The sequence below is a fragment of the Micropterus dolomieu genome, linkage group LG03, assembly GCF_021292245.1.
Source record: "Micropterus dolomieu isolate WLL.071019.BEF.003 ecotype Adirondacks linkage group LG03, ASM2129224v1, whole genome shotgun sequence".
Taxonomy (NCBI): domain Eukaryota; kingdom Metazoa; phylum Chordata; class Actinopteri; order Centrarchiformes; family Centrarchidae; genus Micropterus; species Micropterus dolomieu.
Genome location: NC_060152.1, coordinates 10,282,986 through 10,300,107, shown reverse-complemented (window position 1 = coordinate 10,300,107; position 17,122 = coordinate 10,282,986). Strand labels below are relative to the sequence as shown.

The following is a 17,122-nucleotide window of genomic DNA, read 5'->3' as shown; positions in this document are numbered from 1 at the left end:
TTGGATTAATTCTGAAATTAACTGTATCTACATCGATATACATTTATAGATTACAAAAAGTTGTCTAAAAGTAGTTCCATAACACATAAATCAAGTAAAGCAGCTGTCACATTTAAGCCCAGACAAAAAAAAAATCAACAGAATCTAGAGCTCAATTATGACTCTATGAAAATGTTGCATTGCTATACTCTGTTTTTCCCAGAAGAGGGTGCAACACAGTTTCTATTTATGGCAGGGCTATTGCCATATGCCAACACACCCTGCTGAATTTCCAACATTACCTGAGAGGCTGCTCTCTGTAATTTTAAGTTAATAATAAGGGTCATAGGATTTAGGCCATATGTTGTTGTTATGGTCTTACTGCCGAATCAAAGCCCTCCCCACACTTCAAGGAATACAATTCTAGTTGGGAAATTCTGAATCTTCTTCTTGTCCTAAAAGTAAGAAGGATGTGTCCTACAAATACACTTTGCCAATAATAAACAGCTACATGTACTGTAATGTTGTTGCTCTATATTAATTTTAAATGAAGGATTCATCCTGACTATGAGGCGAGTTGCAAGACAAAAAAAAAAACCCTGCCAGTACAATATGATTTTCATTAACACAGAAGACCATAATGTATGAAAGGCCAAGTTTGTCTGGATGTGATGACGTTGAGTGTGTACGGTATGTTACACAAGTGTGGCTCAGTGCCAACCTAGGCAAGTTTGTAGAGACTCCGGTCTGGAGAGGCGCCATCCAGTTTTCAGTTTATAAAGCAGGGAGACCAAGGAATGTTCTCTGTTCATTTTCATACAGATGAAATTGGAACTGACTGCATCAGCAGTTGCACTGCAATAAGTTATTTTTTAAATCAGAAAGTAAAATTTCTTTCCTCTTTAAGCTGAAATCGAAGCCGAAGAAACAAAAATAAACTGTTTAGGTTCAATCTTACTATTTCTTCTGTTTTAAAATTTACATTTACAATATAAAAGTCAATCTTACAAAGCATGTTTATGCAGACAGTAGATAAACAAACACTGTCAAGTCCCTTTTATTTCATGCCAAATTAATTCAACCCAAACTGTAGTTACGTAGTTATGCACAGCCATTTCTGCATGCAGTAGTTGCCTTTCCATGTCTTTTTGCACCTGATGCACCCTGTTAAATGCCTTTAGCAATCAAAAATATCCTTGCATGTAGTGCCTTCAAATCCAGCACATTATGAGAGCATATGAAACCCTTATTCTCAGCACTGGTTTAATCAGTTTGTAGCAGAATGATTTTTTGTTTCTCTGAGGAAATTTAGTTTCCCCTCATAAAACTGCACCACCAGTTAAGCAGCACATGTACCCTGTTGTGAGTTTTATTGGTGTAAAATTGCTTGTAATCTTTGCTTAAGTCTAGTGTTTTTCCTACTGCTGAGGGCATTAATAATAAATTCACTCTGTATAGATGGTAGATGGATGGTTCTTTTGCATTCCTGCATGTAAATGCTGATTAATGCTTGTCCAATCAGTTGGCTTTTTATGTGGTGGCAGCGCCATGCCTAACAACACGTTTTCATGCAGATCAAGGTCACATGAAGTTCAGCCAACCTGGTTCAGCAGCTGTAAAACGCACAGCCGCTGAATACAGACCTGAGGACAGACAAAATATACCCTACATTCATTCTGATGACAGAATGACTCAGACTACATACTGTAAACTGTGTTTAGTGCTTTTAAGAGGTTAAACTAAAAAAACAAATACTATAATGCTTGCCAGTAAGTAGAAAGCAAATTTAGCAACATTATACTGCCTGCTTGGACAGTATCACTTCTGTACCACTCAAGCAGGTTTTTTCATAGGGCATCAACAGTTGGCTACTCTGTTCTTTTCTTATGAAGACATAAAAATACATAAAAAGCAGCTCTAAACTAAACCACAACAATAAATAGCAGATTTATAATACAGCCACAATTCTGTAACACACTAGATTTTATAGGCCCATATAATAGGATAAACTTTGAAAACACAGGATCTCCATGTTCTTTGGCCTCCCATCAGAGTGCTAGGGTGAGTACACTTGACAGATGTTGTGAAAATTTCCCCCCATTACTTCTACTCTTTGGTCTTCTGGCAGTTGAGCAAGGTAGGTAGAACTTGTTTATTTCTGACTGTGTGGAGTGCCAACCACTGAAATCACAGCATCCATCTTTCAGGCAGACATTCATTCAGCTAATCAGTCTCCCCTGTTTGTGACAGACAGCTCAGGGGTTAGGGAGTGGGGTGTCAGCAGTTAGCACTAGAACACCTGTGTTTGATAAGGTTATGACATAACCTTGCACAGATTGATACTTCAGTCCCAGCATGTGTCTCTCAGATTTTATGTATTCAGCTAAAGAGATTCATTCCAAAATAAAACAAAAAAGTGACACCTTCTTTCATATTGATCAATGGTATAAAAAAGGATAAAGGATGTTTAACTTTAAAACTGTGAAGAGACCTACAATAAAACCTGCTTGAACACGGTGTTATTTTAATAAAAGCATTTTGGGTTTATTGACATGTTTTCTTGGGAATTACTTTAATCATCTTTAGTTGAAATAAAACAATTCTTGCAAGTTTTGTAAGAATTAGGAGAAGAGAATAAAATACAAAAAACAATAAACTGTGTTTTAAAAGAGATTTGTTTAATGGAAAACAGTAAAAATCTAACAGCTTACAACAGTAACAAATTTACAGTGTGTTGTAAAACCACAGCATCTGAAAAGTACACAGTTTCATCATAAACAATACAATTAAGCTATTACTTCCTCACTGTTGCTCGGAAAGACTATAATACACTGTGGCAGGAATTATAAACATTTGCTTTAAAAACGTTTGCACCCCCACATTTCCCATTTACTTGGTGAGAAACACCAGATGCTGAACATTTCGGTGGGTAAAGGCACTTGAGCTTTTTAAAAAATCTACAATACACAGTGAGACAAGAATAAGTAAAATGGAGTTAATGTGACGGATGCTGCTTCACAAGTCAGCGGCCATGCATTGAACCTCCCCATAACTGTTCATGTGAATGTGTGCATTTATGAATAATATTTCAGCCTGGCTCACTTGCCGAGCCTCTGCTTTGAGTCAAAATTGGAACACCAGCTAAATGACAGAGCAGAGCGCCCAGCTGGCATAACTAAACAAAAAAGGAAAAATTGATAAAGGCCTGAAGGAAACTCCTCCTTATAGCCTCACTGTGATGATAATATAAAGCTAGCATTTCTGTTGAGAGTGGCTTAACTCGAGGGCTACTGAAGTGCTGAAGGCAGATGTTCACTGCTTTGTAATTAGCCATTTCAAGTTTTAATGTATCAAAACGGGAATCACTACCACAATAAGGGTGTCATAATGCATAACACATTAGATCTTTATAAGTGGAAACAAGAATTTACAGCCATGTTAGCAGCTTTGTGAGGCAGTACGTAAGCACAATGGTGCTTTGAGCTAAAGGGAAGCACCAGGGAATCACTAAAGTCAGGATTCATCCTCTGGAGACCCTGACTGTTTGTACAAAATTTCATGGCAAACCATTTAGTTGAAATATTGCAGTCTGGAGTGGTGGATGGACCAACAGACCCACACTGCCATATGTAGAGATTATTAGACTATTAGAGACTAAAGATTAAATGATGGCAAGCAGTATCTATTAAATCGCTTGATCACCCAGATCTGGGAATATTAAGTTATTTATTAATAAGCTGCTTGGCTTTTAACCAGAACCAGGTACGATCACATCACACCTGTTTTAGCTTCTTTGCACTTGCTCCCTGTTTGTTTAAGGATTGATTTTAAGATTATTGATTACTTTTAAGGCTCCCCATGGCCTGGCTCTATCTTATGTTTTACAAATATTAACTCTTTGTGAACCTCTGCGCAGTTTAAGATCTTCAGGCAGTGGTCTTTTGTCTCTTCCTGTGTACATGTTAAGAACTAAAGGGGACAGAGTTTTTGTTGTCAAGGCCCCAAGGCTCTGGAACGACCTGCCTACGGAAATTAGGCTTTCAGTTTCTGTGTCTTCATTTAAAAACCCACTTTTATCAGAAGGCATATCCTGATTGTATCTGAGCTGCCTGTTTATTTTAAGGTTTTTATTCTAGTTTATCTTCTCTTAAATCCTTCGCAGTTAATTGTTATATTTTATTGTGATTTCTATTTTTATTTTATTTCATGTCATCTCTCTCTTTTGCCATATCTTTTGTTAAGCACTTTGTACTATTGTTAAGTGCTATATAAATAAAGTTGATTATTATCATTAAGACAAGACAAATTCTGGACTCTTGTGTCCATAGCGCTACTTTCCCCATATCAAAGCACTGAAGAAAGCAACGCACTGCAGCCAGGAACTCCTGTGTCCAGATCGTACCCACACCTCATTTATATATAGAGGTACTATTGCCAGTTTCAGGAGGGGATTAGACAGATTTGAAATGACATAAGGGTAAAAGGGGGAATAAAGAGAAGTGAGAACCATCAATCATGAAACAAATGGAAAAAACAATCTTGGAAAAACCCAGCTGGAGATGAAGTGATAGACTATGTTGTTTTTCATGAGTTTCACTAATGTGTAATAGCCATTCTGTTTATTTTCACCAAACCTAAATCTTCTACTTATTTAGTTCATGGCTTGTCATGGCCACAAGTTTCACACCACATAAATCGTTCTCTAAGCCCTTAAATGAATGATGGTTATGAGTGCTAATCTGTGGCATGTAAACTACCATTTTTGGTTGCGATAAGCCACAATAAGTTGAAAATGTATTTGTAAGTGTATTCAGTGCAGGCTGTACACTCACTGAACTTGGCTCACAGGTCAGTTTCCACTTGTATAATCAGTGACCTACAGTTTAAGTTGTAATATAAATGTGAAGCCAAAATATTTACTATTTTTGATGCCACTGAAAACCTCAACACTATAATTAAATGAGAATACATTCACAATTTTTATGTGGACATTTCTTACAAAGTGGAAATTCATGCATAATCACTGACACGCAACTGTGAACCACCTCTGATGTTAGTAAACTGCAAAAAAAGGGCTTGGCAATCATACTGCCAGGCCTCCAGGTGAAGGTAATAACTGGATGCTGTTTATGGAGATACAGGGTTTTACAAGAAGTCGTTTGGTTACCTGAAGCAATTTTATTCACTTTTGGTTAGCATTTTGCCTGATAAGATTGATATCGCTTGAGAAACATGTGGGAACTATTACAGGGAAGTAGGCCTAAAAGGTCTTAATAACCATGATTTGAAGGGATTTTAATGGAACAACGTTAAGGGCCTCTAAAACAGTAAACCACAGCACATGACTGACCTAACAGAGACAGACTTGTATCTTACAGTTTCCATGGCAACGGAGCATCCGACGAACAGCTCTCTCACACTCTTCAAGACAGACGCAAGAAAAGTTGAAGCCTGTGTTTCTTCCTGGTGCCTAAAACAATCTTGTCTTTTTCTTGTGGCCTGAAATGTCGAACAAAATGCAAAAATGACCTTCTGATAAGAAAAATATGTGTAAGAGTTTCTCAGGAACTTAATGCTAATCTTAAGTGAAATGCAAGAATGCTCACTCACCAGCAATCTTGATGTACCAAACCCATTTGGTTGTTGCTCAAGCACTTCTCAAAGAAGCTGGCAGCAAGTCTGTCTTTAGTTCATCCAAGACAAACACACTCCAATCACTCCAAAGTCCAAAGATGAGCTGCTATGGAGTTCAGGCCCCTCTTTGCACCATGTCTGTGCATCTGGTCCGCAGCACCAGCATCCCCTTGCCAACTCAGGGTGTTCATGCAAACACGGTTTGGACCTTTACTACACTTTCAGTGTCAATAACTGGGATGTGGTTCGCTATGATCTACACTTGAAGGGTCAACTAAAAGTAAGTGTTGCATGGCAAGTTTCAGGTGGGCAGTGTGCCATAGTGCTTCTTGCCAACAATTTTCTCCACTTGAATCAAAATAGTGTTCCCCGGAGGTGGGCACCAACACCCCTCTCTCCTCTCCTGTTTGTTTTTCTGTGCCTCACTAAGGCAGCTTGTCTCTAACATTTATCTGCTGCCCTTTTAATTAGATAGGCACAACAGAGAAGCATAGTTGGTCAGAGGTCTGTGTCACCTCAAGGCTATGGTTGCCACTGCTGAGGTAATGCCATGAAAGGGAAATTGAGCACTACTGTTTCCCCGGAGCACTCTGAAACACAAGTGATTACACTGACTGATCTGTCCAAGGGACCTTGGTTGGTGAAGATCAAAGGCAGCCTGGAGACCACCTGGAACTTCTCTTAGCAATAGACTTGGCCTGTAGAGGGATGAGGGGCTCTGGGAAAAGGCTTAGAAGCTCTATGCCTCTCGTTCCCATCCTGATCTTCGTGAGAACACAGGCTCTTTGAGGGAAGAACCTCCTTTGCTTCTAATGGGATTTTTTTCCTAAGCATTCAGTGTCACAGTCAAATATAATATAGCCTTGGCTTTACTCTGGTACAATATAAGTAGACCAAATCTAAGTATTCCAGGGTGGGTCGCCATAGTTAAACAATTGGTCTCTTTGGCCTTAGCATCCTGGTAGGTCTTCCTGCATCCCATGAAATTAGGATAAATTACTCAGATAGTGCACAAGAAAGTCAGAGAAATTGGGAAACCACTGTCCCAAAGCTCACAAATGTCTAATCTAATAAGTATAATTATATTAGAAATGATGTCATGCTTTAAACTCATGTTTAATTTTTTTTTCTTCTATTTTCTACGCTAGGCAATGATAATTTAAGTACATAGTCATTACACAGATAACAATATTACAAATGTGCCTATGATTTAACCACGTTTCTGAAAGAATAATTGCATTTTCAATATATCTGCACTAAACAGTATAAAAAAAAAAAATTCACCTAAGTGCATTTAATGCTGTGAAAGTGAAGAAAGTATAATATGTGAAAGAAAAACACTGCAAATCACAGAGGGACGTAACAAGAGTAAGTCAAATGTTGGACCATTTAGCTCCTAAATTCCTATCTATGGGCCAGTAGTGTGGTTTGGCGGACACATTACCAATCTTTCTACCCTATGACAAACACACCCAAATGTGTGCTCAGTGCAAGAGAAAAGACTGGATACATTTGGTGCTGAATCGTAGGGTGGGACTCTAAATGGAGAATGAGTTCAACTCTCCACAAAGAAGTTGCACATTGGAAAAAAGAGAGAGAAAGGAATGGGATACAAAAAGTGTTCCTAGTGGTCTACATATACATTGATATTGCATGAATACAGGCAATATATTGTACATAAGGCATGGCTATATATATTCTTTATTACAGCACCAATGAAAAATTTTGTGTGCTTTGTTAAGGCTATACCAAACTGTTAAACACTGATTGCATCTTATTGTGGTTTGATACTTTCTTAGTCTGTTGCTATGCATGCAGGGTTATTATACTCAGTATTTTCAGTATTACAATAAAAGTAGTGGCAAATTAATTAATCTATAGATGTTACACACTTGTTTACAGGAACAAGTCAGTCAACACAAACTCTCTGTAAAAGCTAAAGTGACTGTTCTGTTTCCACTGCATTCATCCATGACACTGTGGTAGATAGCGAACTAGGTTTAGCTTACTGAATAACAGCGGACGTAAATGCTTAATATCATCACGAGTTACCAAAGGAAACAGACATGGGATGTTTGTTTCCACCAGCTCAGGTTTTTAATGATCTGTATCCCACATTATTTCTAGGTGATTGTTTCCTAACCATGTGTCCTTGGCAAACAATACAGTGTCACTATGGTTCAAATGTTACCTTTAAAGGAGAGAGCAGCTTAGAATGAGCATCAGCGTAAGTTTCCACCCTACAATTCCAGTATCTAACCTGCAACTACCAGACAAGACAAGAAAAAGCAGCAAGGCTTTATTGGCACCCTTTTACATAGCTCTGAGGCATGTTTACCAAAGTGCTGTCATGGTCCTGCCAACCATGATGCATATATTCTGGATTCAAAGGTGATCATAAAAAAAACACACAAAATCATCCACTCAACCTACACAGTTTTTGTGAAAAGTACTTCCTTTTTTATGTGATTGTACTAAAGTGCCCCTTTCTCTTGTGGCTCTTCTTCCAGCTGACCAAATAACAAGATTTAGGGATAAGAGGGACTTATTTCATCCTCTAGCAACCTCAAAAGTGCATGGTACTCTTTGACCTTCTCCTTGTCCTCTTGGACACATAACACTTTATCAGAGGCTGGGATACAAATAGAAGACCAATTTCGGACTGAATAAAACGTCCAAAAGATTTAAAGACATTGGGAATTTGTATGTACAAATGCTAAGTGACACTCGAACTGCAGGGCTTGCTTAAGTTTTTTTTCTACTCTTCAGAGGCCACAACTCCACCGTTCTTTACAGAGTAAGTCAGGAATTACATGCAATTTAACAATTTGGCATGCTTGGCTGGAGGTTAGAGTATTATCCACAAATATGCAAAAACAATGATTTATTCAGCCAAGGCCTCCCTACCTGAGGCCAGAAAGAACTTTTTGGCACCCAGGCCAGGATTAGCAAAGCAGTCTTTCAAGAGAAGGTCCTTGGAGAAGGATTAATGTTTCCCTCACATATGGCGAGAAAACTTAATTTGAATTTTAATGAACTGCCTTGGTCACCATGTTGAACTCCTTATAATAGTGGTATAAAATTGTTCTAAAAATGATAAGCAGTTAGACTAAAGGCCCCCTGCCATGAGCGATATGAGATCTGAAATATTGGCTTCGACAAGGGAGTTAGGATAAAGAGCCAACCTGCGTCTGTCTCCAGGAGGAACTAAACCTGAGTCTGAAGGAATGTTCCAGACCATAGAGAGTTTCTGTGGTGCAGATGAGAACCCAGACGCACAGACTATTGTGAAGGGATTATTAGTTCCCATGTAGTTCTTATGCTTTCTAACCCCCCTTTTCCTTTTCCATTCTGGTCTTTGTGCCTGACTCTACTCCCTGGGTCCATTGAGCTGAGAAAATTAGGTCCTACTCTTTAAAGATTCTAACTAACTACATGACTCAGCATTTGCAGTGTTGGTTTGATGTGTCGGTATGATGGGGGGGGGAACAGTTTCCAAGATGTTGGCCTGTAGATGCTCATTAGTGCCATATTTCTCAATAACACTTTTGACCTCAGTTCTTTCACTGCCTTGCCCTTCCTCTCTAATGGTTTCAGTTTGACCTGACCTAAAGAGAAAGGAATAATTTACCATTGGCTGCAGTTTTGGCGCTGAGGCATCCCCTGCCAACCACAACACTCTCTCCATGGTGGGCCTGAAGACCTGTAAATTAGACAAGCTCCCCCAAATCCCCTGTTTTTTGATGAATTGACTGAAGCAATCTAATGGTGTTTCCTAACTGGGCAGACAAAAACGGCGGATTTGGCATCACCCTGGCTGTCTCGCTGTGCAGGGTCCCATAAATTTTGCACTGAGTTTTGGTGTTACTGAGGTCGATCTGCCTTTCCCCTCAATCTGTCTGTCTGGCGAATGGGGAGAGATGAAGACACTGTGCTCGCTCCTGTGTTGTTTTGCACTGGGGTAATGTTGCATTGAACCTCTCCCAAATCCTGGGCCTGGTAGCCTATTTATGGGCTCTTTCATGCCTCACCTGCTTTCAAAAACATTCCATCATTTGTGCACCATTAAGTTTGGTGTAGATGGATGTGAGATTCCTTAGATCACTCTTTCCAGTCTCCCAATCCTGGATGCTATTTCGACACGTTTGTGACTGCATTTCTTCTTTGTGGTCATAGAGAATGTTAGCAGGCAAACATATCTGGTCAATATAGCTGTCCATCTACTGCATATACAGTACATGTTGGGGGAGTACCGGGACAAAGATGATGGCATTTTCAGGAGAGGGCAGGATTTAGTTGAAAGGCCTGTCAGTCACATACTTTTCTCATACTCTACCCATTGTAGTACATCATGCTTTCCAAGTATCTGTCAGTTTTCTTGAAGAGGCTTTAAAACCCCTCTACACTTTCATGTATGGGAGGGTTATACAATGGGCCAGATTTAGTAACACCCCGAATAAAGAGTACAAAAGTGCGTGTGCATTCTAAATTATTGCAGGTGTTATTGTAGTACCTGTTATGCATGATTAGCTAAGAATTATTGCATAGATGACAATGGCTGCAAACTCAATGGAGGTGGCAGTATTTAAATGAGGGTTTTGCGTGTTTTAATGGTTTCCGCCATGGAGAGTGGGGAAGGAAAGCAGCCACTGTGTAAAAACCCGGTCCCCCACCATTCAGTGCATCCCGAATATGTGGAAATCGTATGTACCTGCCCACCCTCTGTAAGATTGCACTAAGTACTTGGTTTTTGGTAATTTGGTTCGGAATTGACCAACCAGTGGTTAAAAATAAGTGGGCAACAACACCAACAAGCTGTACAAAATATAGCCTCCAAGTTTATTCATGCATTTCAATAAATAGACTAAATAGAATAAATAGAAAGAGGTTTAAAACAAGGCTGAAGCTAAGAAAGATAAAAAGTCAGTTCAAATGGGGGAAAGCTCAGGGTCAGTTAAATAAAAGGGAATCAGGCTCTTTGTGGCTGGGTGAGCTCAACTTCGTTTCCCTGCGTGGGGCAAAGCCAAACAACACGACAGGGACGGGTCTGCTACTGTTGGTCACAGGCTGGTCAGCTATGGCCTCCTCACTGCTTGGGGCCTCTGGTAACTCCACTAAGTAGCTGTGACTCTGCAGCATGCGACTCCCTAGACTGCGACCCAACCGTGTGCCACACAATCTGGGATATCAGCAGCAGCCTTAGCACACCCACACACTGCACACAGGAGACAAGCAGAAAAACCCCTTACACAACAGCAATTTACAAACATTCCACACCACAGACACTGCCACCAGCCCACATAACACATTATATATACCCAGGAAAGAAGACAATCGTATCACAACTCTGAACCTGCACACAGGAGACAAGCAGAAAACTCTGAGTTTAGTGTGTGGCTGGTTAAATGACTATAGACTGGAGGTCACGCCCAAGCACACCTGTCTGCCATCAGCCCATCCCCCAACCCATATGAAAACCACACCCACCAATTGCACACTCACTCTAGGTGCTCACCCATCACACTATCACTGCACTCAAAATCAGGCCAATACAGGTCTACCCCGTTACACATGCGTAAAATCAGCAGCAAGCCACAATGGGTTGTGTCACTATCACGACCGGTGCGCTGTGAACACTTGGTGATCGTTCCCTCTGGCTGGATGAATTTTACGCATGATCCATGCACTGTTGCAGCTGGGGGCTCTCTGCAGCGCCACGCAACTTTCTAAATTCTTCCATCTTGCAAAGATGTTCCTCAGTAATGCCAAAAATATTGACACAAATGGAAAAACTCTTTCTGTACCTCTTCTTTTATTACACCTCCTTCTCACAACGAGCCAACAGCAGCCATCTCTGCGCAACACTTGGCGGTTTGCACCTTCCTTTCAAAAGTAGCCTGTTAAATACAGATGCTGTTGCACTCACATGAAATTGCTTTTAGGCTTGTTAGATCACATTGCATGTAATAAATAAATGTATTTGCGTGTTACCCTCTCATTACTTTTCACAATAAAACTGAAACGCTCCAAATTGCATATTTATAAAGGCGAAAGTAGTAAATGAACAACAGGTGCTATCTTGCACTTCTGAAAGACGTCAGTCTCCGTGCACACAATTAGTAGATCAGCTTACATGTTAATTTGCTGGTGATATCACATTTGCACACGTTTTTACTCACACAAATCTTTAGTAAATCTGGTCCTATATGTTTTAAATACATACATACATAAATAAATACGTTAAAAAAATACATTAATACTGATGTGCCATGACAAACACTGAAGCCCCAGAATCAGCCAGTACATACATCAGGCCTTCTCCTGCAATTTATGAAAGATCACTCTGCCCAAAATGTTACCATCTTTCAACATAAGGAAATTCTAAAACTTGAATAAAAATGCTTTGATGTCAACATTACGCAGTTGATTACTTGTTAAATGATGTGTTTAATTAAGCACAAACTTTAGGGTTTTAGAGATATGATTACAGTGCCTAGGGGGATTTAGATGACCATATTGTTGGTGTGGAATTAATCCCATTCAAATGACGAACACTTGATTTTTAAAAACCTTTATTTGATGTATTTCCTACCTTCCGGGCAGGCTCTGGTTTTAGTTCAGTACAGTCAATGCAATGTGAAAAAACAGAACAATTACACAGAACATATGTCACTTTATTGGGGTTTTTTTTGGTAAAAATCTTGTTATAGTTGCACGATGATGCATTTGCTATTGTGTTCAGGGATTACCTGATTCCCTCCATTAAAATCCTCATAAAAAGAAAGATCTAAAATCTTGCATGATAAATACTTAGCACTTGACTCTTAAATCTTTTTGACACTTAATCACCGAGGACTGGTATTTTTTTCAGAGCATGCCATACATGTCATGTGTGATGTGTGACAAAAGAATAAATTAAATTGGACAAAACCTAAAGCTGTCTAAATGTTTACTGGGATGAATGATAGTTAATCATATTTTTCTCTTATGGAGCTCACAAAAATATGATTTTAGACATAATTAATATTAGAAGAAACTGGTTATGATTGTTGATCCAAACAAAAATGGCAGCAACATTTTTTTCTTGTGAACAAGGATATTGTGTTTGTGACTATATGGCTGTGAGCTCATTGTGGAGTTGATCGAGCTGATCATCCCACAACTCATTTGATCCAGGACCTTTTCAAACAAAATGTTTTTGAACCCTCCAGCGAATAAGCCTGGAGGTTTTCTGTGATTGATCAAGATATGGCATGTCTGCATTCATTGTGACAGTAATTGGACCAGCGGCAGAGTTTGTGGTCGAAGATGGAATCATTTTCCATCTTTGTGATTTTTAAAAAACAAGTTAATCTGTGATTCCCACAAAATGTGAGGAAAACATTGGACATTGGACCCGCATACCCTTGCCTTCGTGTGTGTGTTCTTTTGTGTGTTTAATATATCTTTCTGACCTGGAATGGAGAGTGAAGGAAAGGGCTGAAGCTATTTTACATAAGTGTAGAAACGGATAACTAAATTAAAATTGGCTGAATAAATCGGTTGAGAGACTGAACTTTGTATACCTGCCTTCTTTCAAAAGAAAGGTGAGCACAATCACAACTAGCAGTTAAAGAATGGTTTAAGATAATATCAGCAGTTTAGATTGAAGGCAGGAAATGAGGCATATTTGCTTAGTAGGCTATAACATAAATTATGATCAGCATCATAAATTAAACTTTCTAAAGTATTAATTATTTTGCTTTTAGGCCCACATGCCTTTGAACCACCAACTTACTGTGGGCTCAGACACAAAGATAGATGAACTGTACTGAAATTATACACACAACAACTGAATTGAGATTACAATAGGAGATTGGAAGTCACAGATGAGATCTCATCATTGTATCTTTTTGAGTTCATTAATGTCTTGTTTATTGCTCCTAAAAAGCAGTAGGGCACTCTGGGGAGATGTTCGTGAGCTTGATTGTATTACATTGCTGTCTATGCTTAGAGAACCATGCTGGAGGCTTTTCTTGAGCTGGATTTGAACCCCGCTGTTGCTGTTCAAAGGGCAACAACACTGCCGTTGCGCCATCTAGCTAAAATTGACAGTGAAGGACTGATTGTTTATAAATAGAGTACAATTTTCTTTTACTTAAAAGAGGAGAAATACCATATCCACAATTAAAGTCGTCAAAAATCTATTCAAGTAAAAGGTATAAAAGTATTCCATAGTAAATGTACTTAAAGCCCCCCTCCAGTGTATTTTGAAATTTCTATGATATTTCATATTTTTCTGAGTCATTTCCTTACAATGTTGATTACCCACATAGTTTGCCAAATATTTTTTGACAAATAGCTTAATTTTGTGCTCAAAGTTGCAAAAATTGCTTAGTTGTTAAAACGGAGTTGTGACGTATGACTATAATAATTCCATAAGTCATATGTCATTCTCCAAGCTTGCACAGGCGCACTGTCATGCCTTGTTAAAAAACTGTCACGCCGTCACGCCTCCTTAAGTCAGAGCATCAAACCAATAAACATCGTTGTGAGCTAGCTAACCAATTTATCATGTCATTTACTTAGAACTTACAGTAGGTATGTTTCTCTGATGGTCGGTTTGTCTTTCTAGTTTAGTTAGCTAAGTTAACTAAGTTGTAGTTAGCCAGGTGTAGTTAGCTAGCGTAGTTATTGCAGAAAGTTAGCTAACAGAGGGTCTTATTTTTTAGTTTCCTCCTCTTGGTTTAATGTGCTGTTCATTTTCATTATGGCATTTGTGCGTGCGGATGACAGATGACAGAAAAAGCGTCGCACTTTCACCTGCCACCGCCTTATATACAATCTGCAACATGCATTTTACTGACGGCCGTTTTACCAATGCATCGGCGGAGGCCCCCCCCACACCCCCGCAGTAAAGTAGGCGCACCATAAAACGTAGTGGGAGTTATTGTGTGCAGTGCGTAAAAGAACCATCGACTGTATGATTGATAACAGCTGACACATTAATTTCTACATGGGTAAGTAATAGCTACTCCTGCCAGACAGTAAAGTGTAACGTTACTAAACTTTACAGTGTAGTGATGTTAACACAGCATATTGTTAGTGAACACTCCAGCCGGTCAGTTTTTGGTTGTCATGGTAATGTATTACGTCCGACTATTGACCACACCCCCATTCTCTGTTTGAGAAAGAACGTTAACCAAAAACGGCAGTTAAAACTGGCTGGCTGAGAAGAATCATGAGATCCCAGGAATCATAGCTGAGTTTTCTTTGAGCTATTTCTCTGATCTCATGGTCCAATGTTCAGGAGACTTAAAGAGGTGGTATTATGCTCATTTTCAGGTTCAAAATCTTAATTAGGGGTTGTACCAGAACAGGTTTACATGGTTTAATTTTCAAAAAACACCTTATTTTTCTCATACTGCACATTGCTGCGACACACACCCCAGGGATCCACACAGCTTTCTCTTTTTTAAGTTAAACGTTTCAACATTCCTCAGAATGTAAAGACAGATAAGCGGTATGAAAACCTTCCAGCTGTGTTTTCCTCTGCCGTTGTTGCTGCAGCGGTCTGTGTGACGGCGGGAGCAGAGGGCTCTGTGAGCGGGCGGCTGGCCGGCCTCACACGCTCCTCCCGCGGGTTGGCACAGGCTTCCCCCGCAGCCACTTGCGGAGCTCCTCAACTCCGAAAATATTCAAGCACATTTTTGTTCAGCCATCTCTTAATATTCGAAATCTACACAGTTGATTTCTCACCTCAAAACTTCTCAGAAGTGGATTTAGTGATGAAATTCCAATACGAAAACTGTAAAATATAAAACTTTCTGTTGCTGGCCTCTGTCTGGTTCACGCAATGATGATGCAGTGAATAGTGACTCTCTCTTACCAATCAGCAGTCTGTCGTGTTTTCACGTCACATTTTAGTATCCCTCAGCTGGCTTGGAACCTCGACGGAGGTGAGGTGATACGAAAAAAAGTACCTGGAAGCAGGTACAGGTACAACATTTCTACAAAGGAAAACCAAACAAAGGCGAGTCGAGCCAAAGGGCCTCCGCTCAGACTAGCTTGGTTTGAGGGCGTGGCTGACCCCGCTAGCCGCTTGGCAAGCATTATGACACGTTTTCATTGTGACGTCACAAGTAAAGGAAGTGAAGGGCTGGACTACAAACGAGCTGTTTTCAAGCGGTTCAGATAATTGCTTTCTGTGGGAGATGGGAACTCCCTTTGGGCTGGACTTTGGGCTTTTTCACTTTGCAAACCTATTACATGCACAAAAAAGAGATATAACTCAATAAAGGAGAGGGAAAAAGCCAAAAAGCATAACCTCATTTAACCATAGTAAAGTAATTGTAGGATATGTTGTGTTGAGAAAAGGGGGTTGAAATATGGTGAGATTTCAAACTGTGCAGATGCACAGGCGTCACTTTGTGTTAAAAAGTGGTGGGGACATAAGGGCTGAAATGAGGGGTGTGACCACACACTTTGCTGATGAGATGTGACATGCAAAATAGTGGGTTTACAAAAGTAAGATGAGAAGATATTTTAACACTATTTTGAAGGAATATTCAATGGTTATGTAGCTAAGTGTGATATGGGAACGGTTTGAGCAATAAATACTTAAAGGGGCTATATGTAGTTTTTCTATGAAATTAATTATTAATAAATCAAATTTTCATTGCCTTAGTGTCAGTGGGCTCAAAACTCACTTAGAAATGAAATACATGCCTGATTTCTTTGTTGCTTGCATCAGCCACGATTCTGCTTTTAATGTGGGGACGTCGGGTCGGATTCAGCCCTGTGTGTGCTCCTGAGCCTCTCGTACTACAGCGAAAGCACGGCTGCTAACGACATGAATTCCACTAACACCATAAAACAACCGGCTCCCAGCAAAACACAGGCTCCACGTAGGGATACAAAACAACAATAAAGGTTTAAGTGCTGAAGCTCACCAGACCAGTGAATATTAGAAAAGCTGGAGAAACACAGAGTCATGTTAGCTCGCCGGCTAACCATGAGCAGTTGCTAACGTTATCCAGTAAAAAGTTGTGTCGCGTTCCACATTACTTCACCAACTAATACACCCATAATATACAATACTGCAGCAAAACGGGAACAACAACAACGCAGAGGAAGAGCCATCCACTAACACTAACGTTACAGTAAAGTTACTTACTGCGATCTAACTTATAAAGTGTGACAAAATCTCATTATAATATTCAGTCCAGCTCACTAAGCATTTCCTTTTCATCCAGTACAGTTAGCTGTGCTGACATTGCTAAGCCTCCAGTGAAAGATACACAGATAGTAAAGATAGTTACTGAAAAGCAGACAGGCGAGCTAACGCTGTAACACAACGATCATGGAATAGTTCAACCTCAAGCTGATAAAAACATTTTTGTAATGTTGCAGTGGAAGTTTCTAACGTATTGTGTGAAGATGTCACCCTGTTTGTATGTCTGTATTGCCGATGTCACTCTGCTTTTTTTTCAGGAATAAGTTACTGTGCCAATATGCCCCGGTGTCTGGC

General features: G+C 39.7%; 1 long non-coding RNA gene across 1 annotated transcript; it reads right to left on the bottom strand.

The window, feature by feature from the left end:
• Positions 1-10,433: 10,433 nt before the first annotated feature.
• LOC123969041 lies at positions 10,434-11,035 on the bottom strand. Its single transcript, XR_006824613.1, has 2 exons — positions 10,932-11,035; positions 10,434-10,828 (listed from the first exon to the last, which is right to left on the bottom strand). It is a non-coding gene; the product is annotated as an uncharacterized LOC123969041 (long non-coding RNA).
• Positions 11,036-17,122: the final 6,087 nt, after the last annotated feature.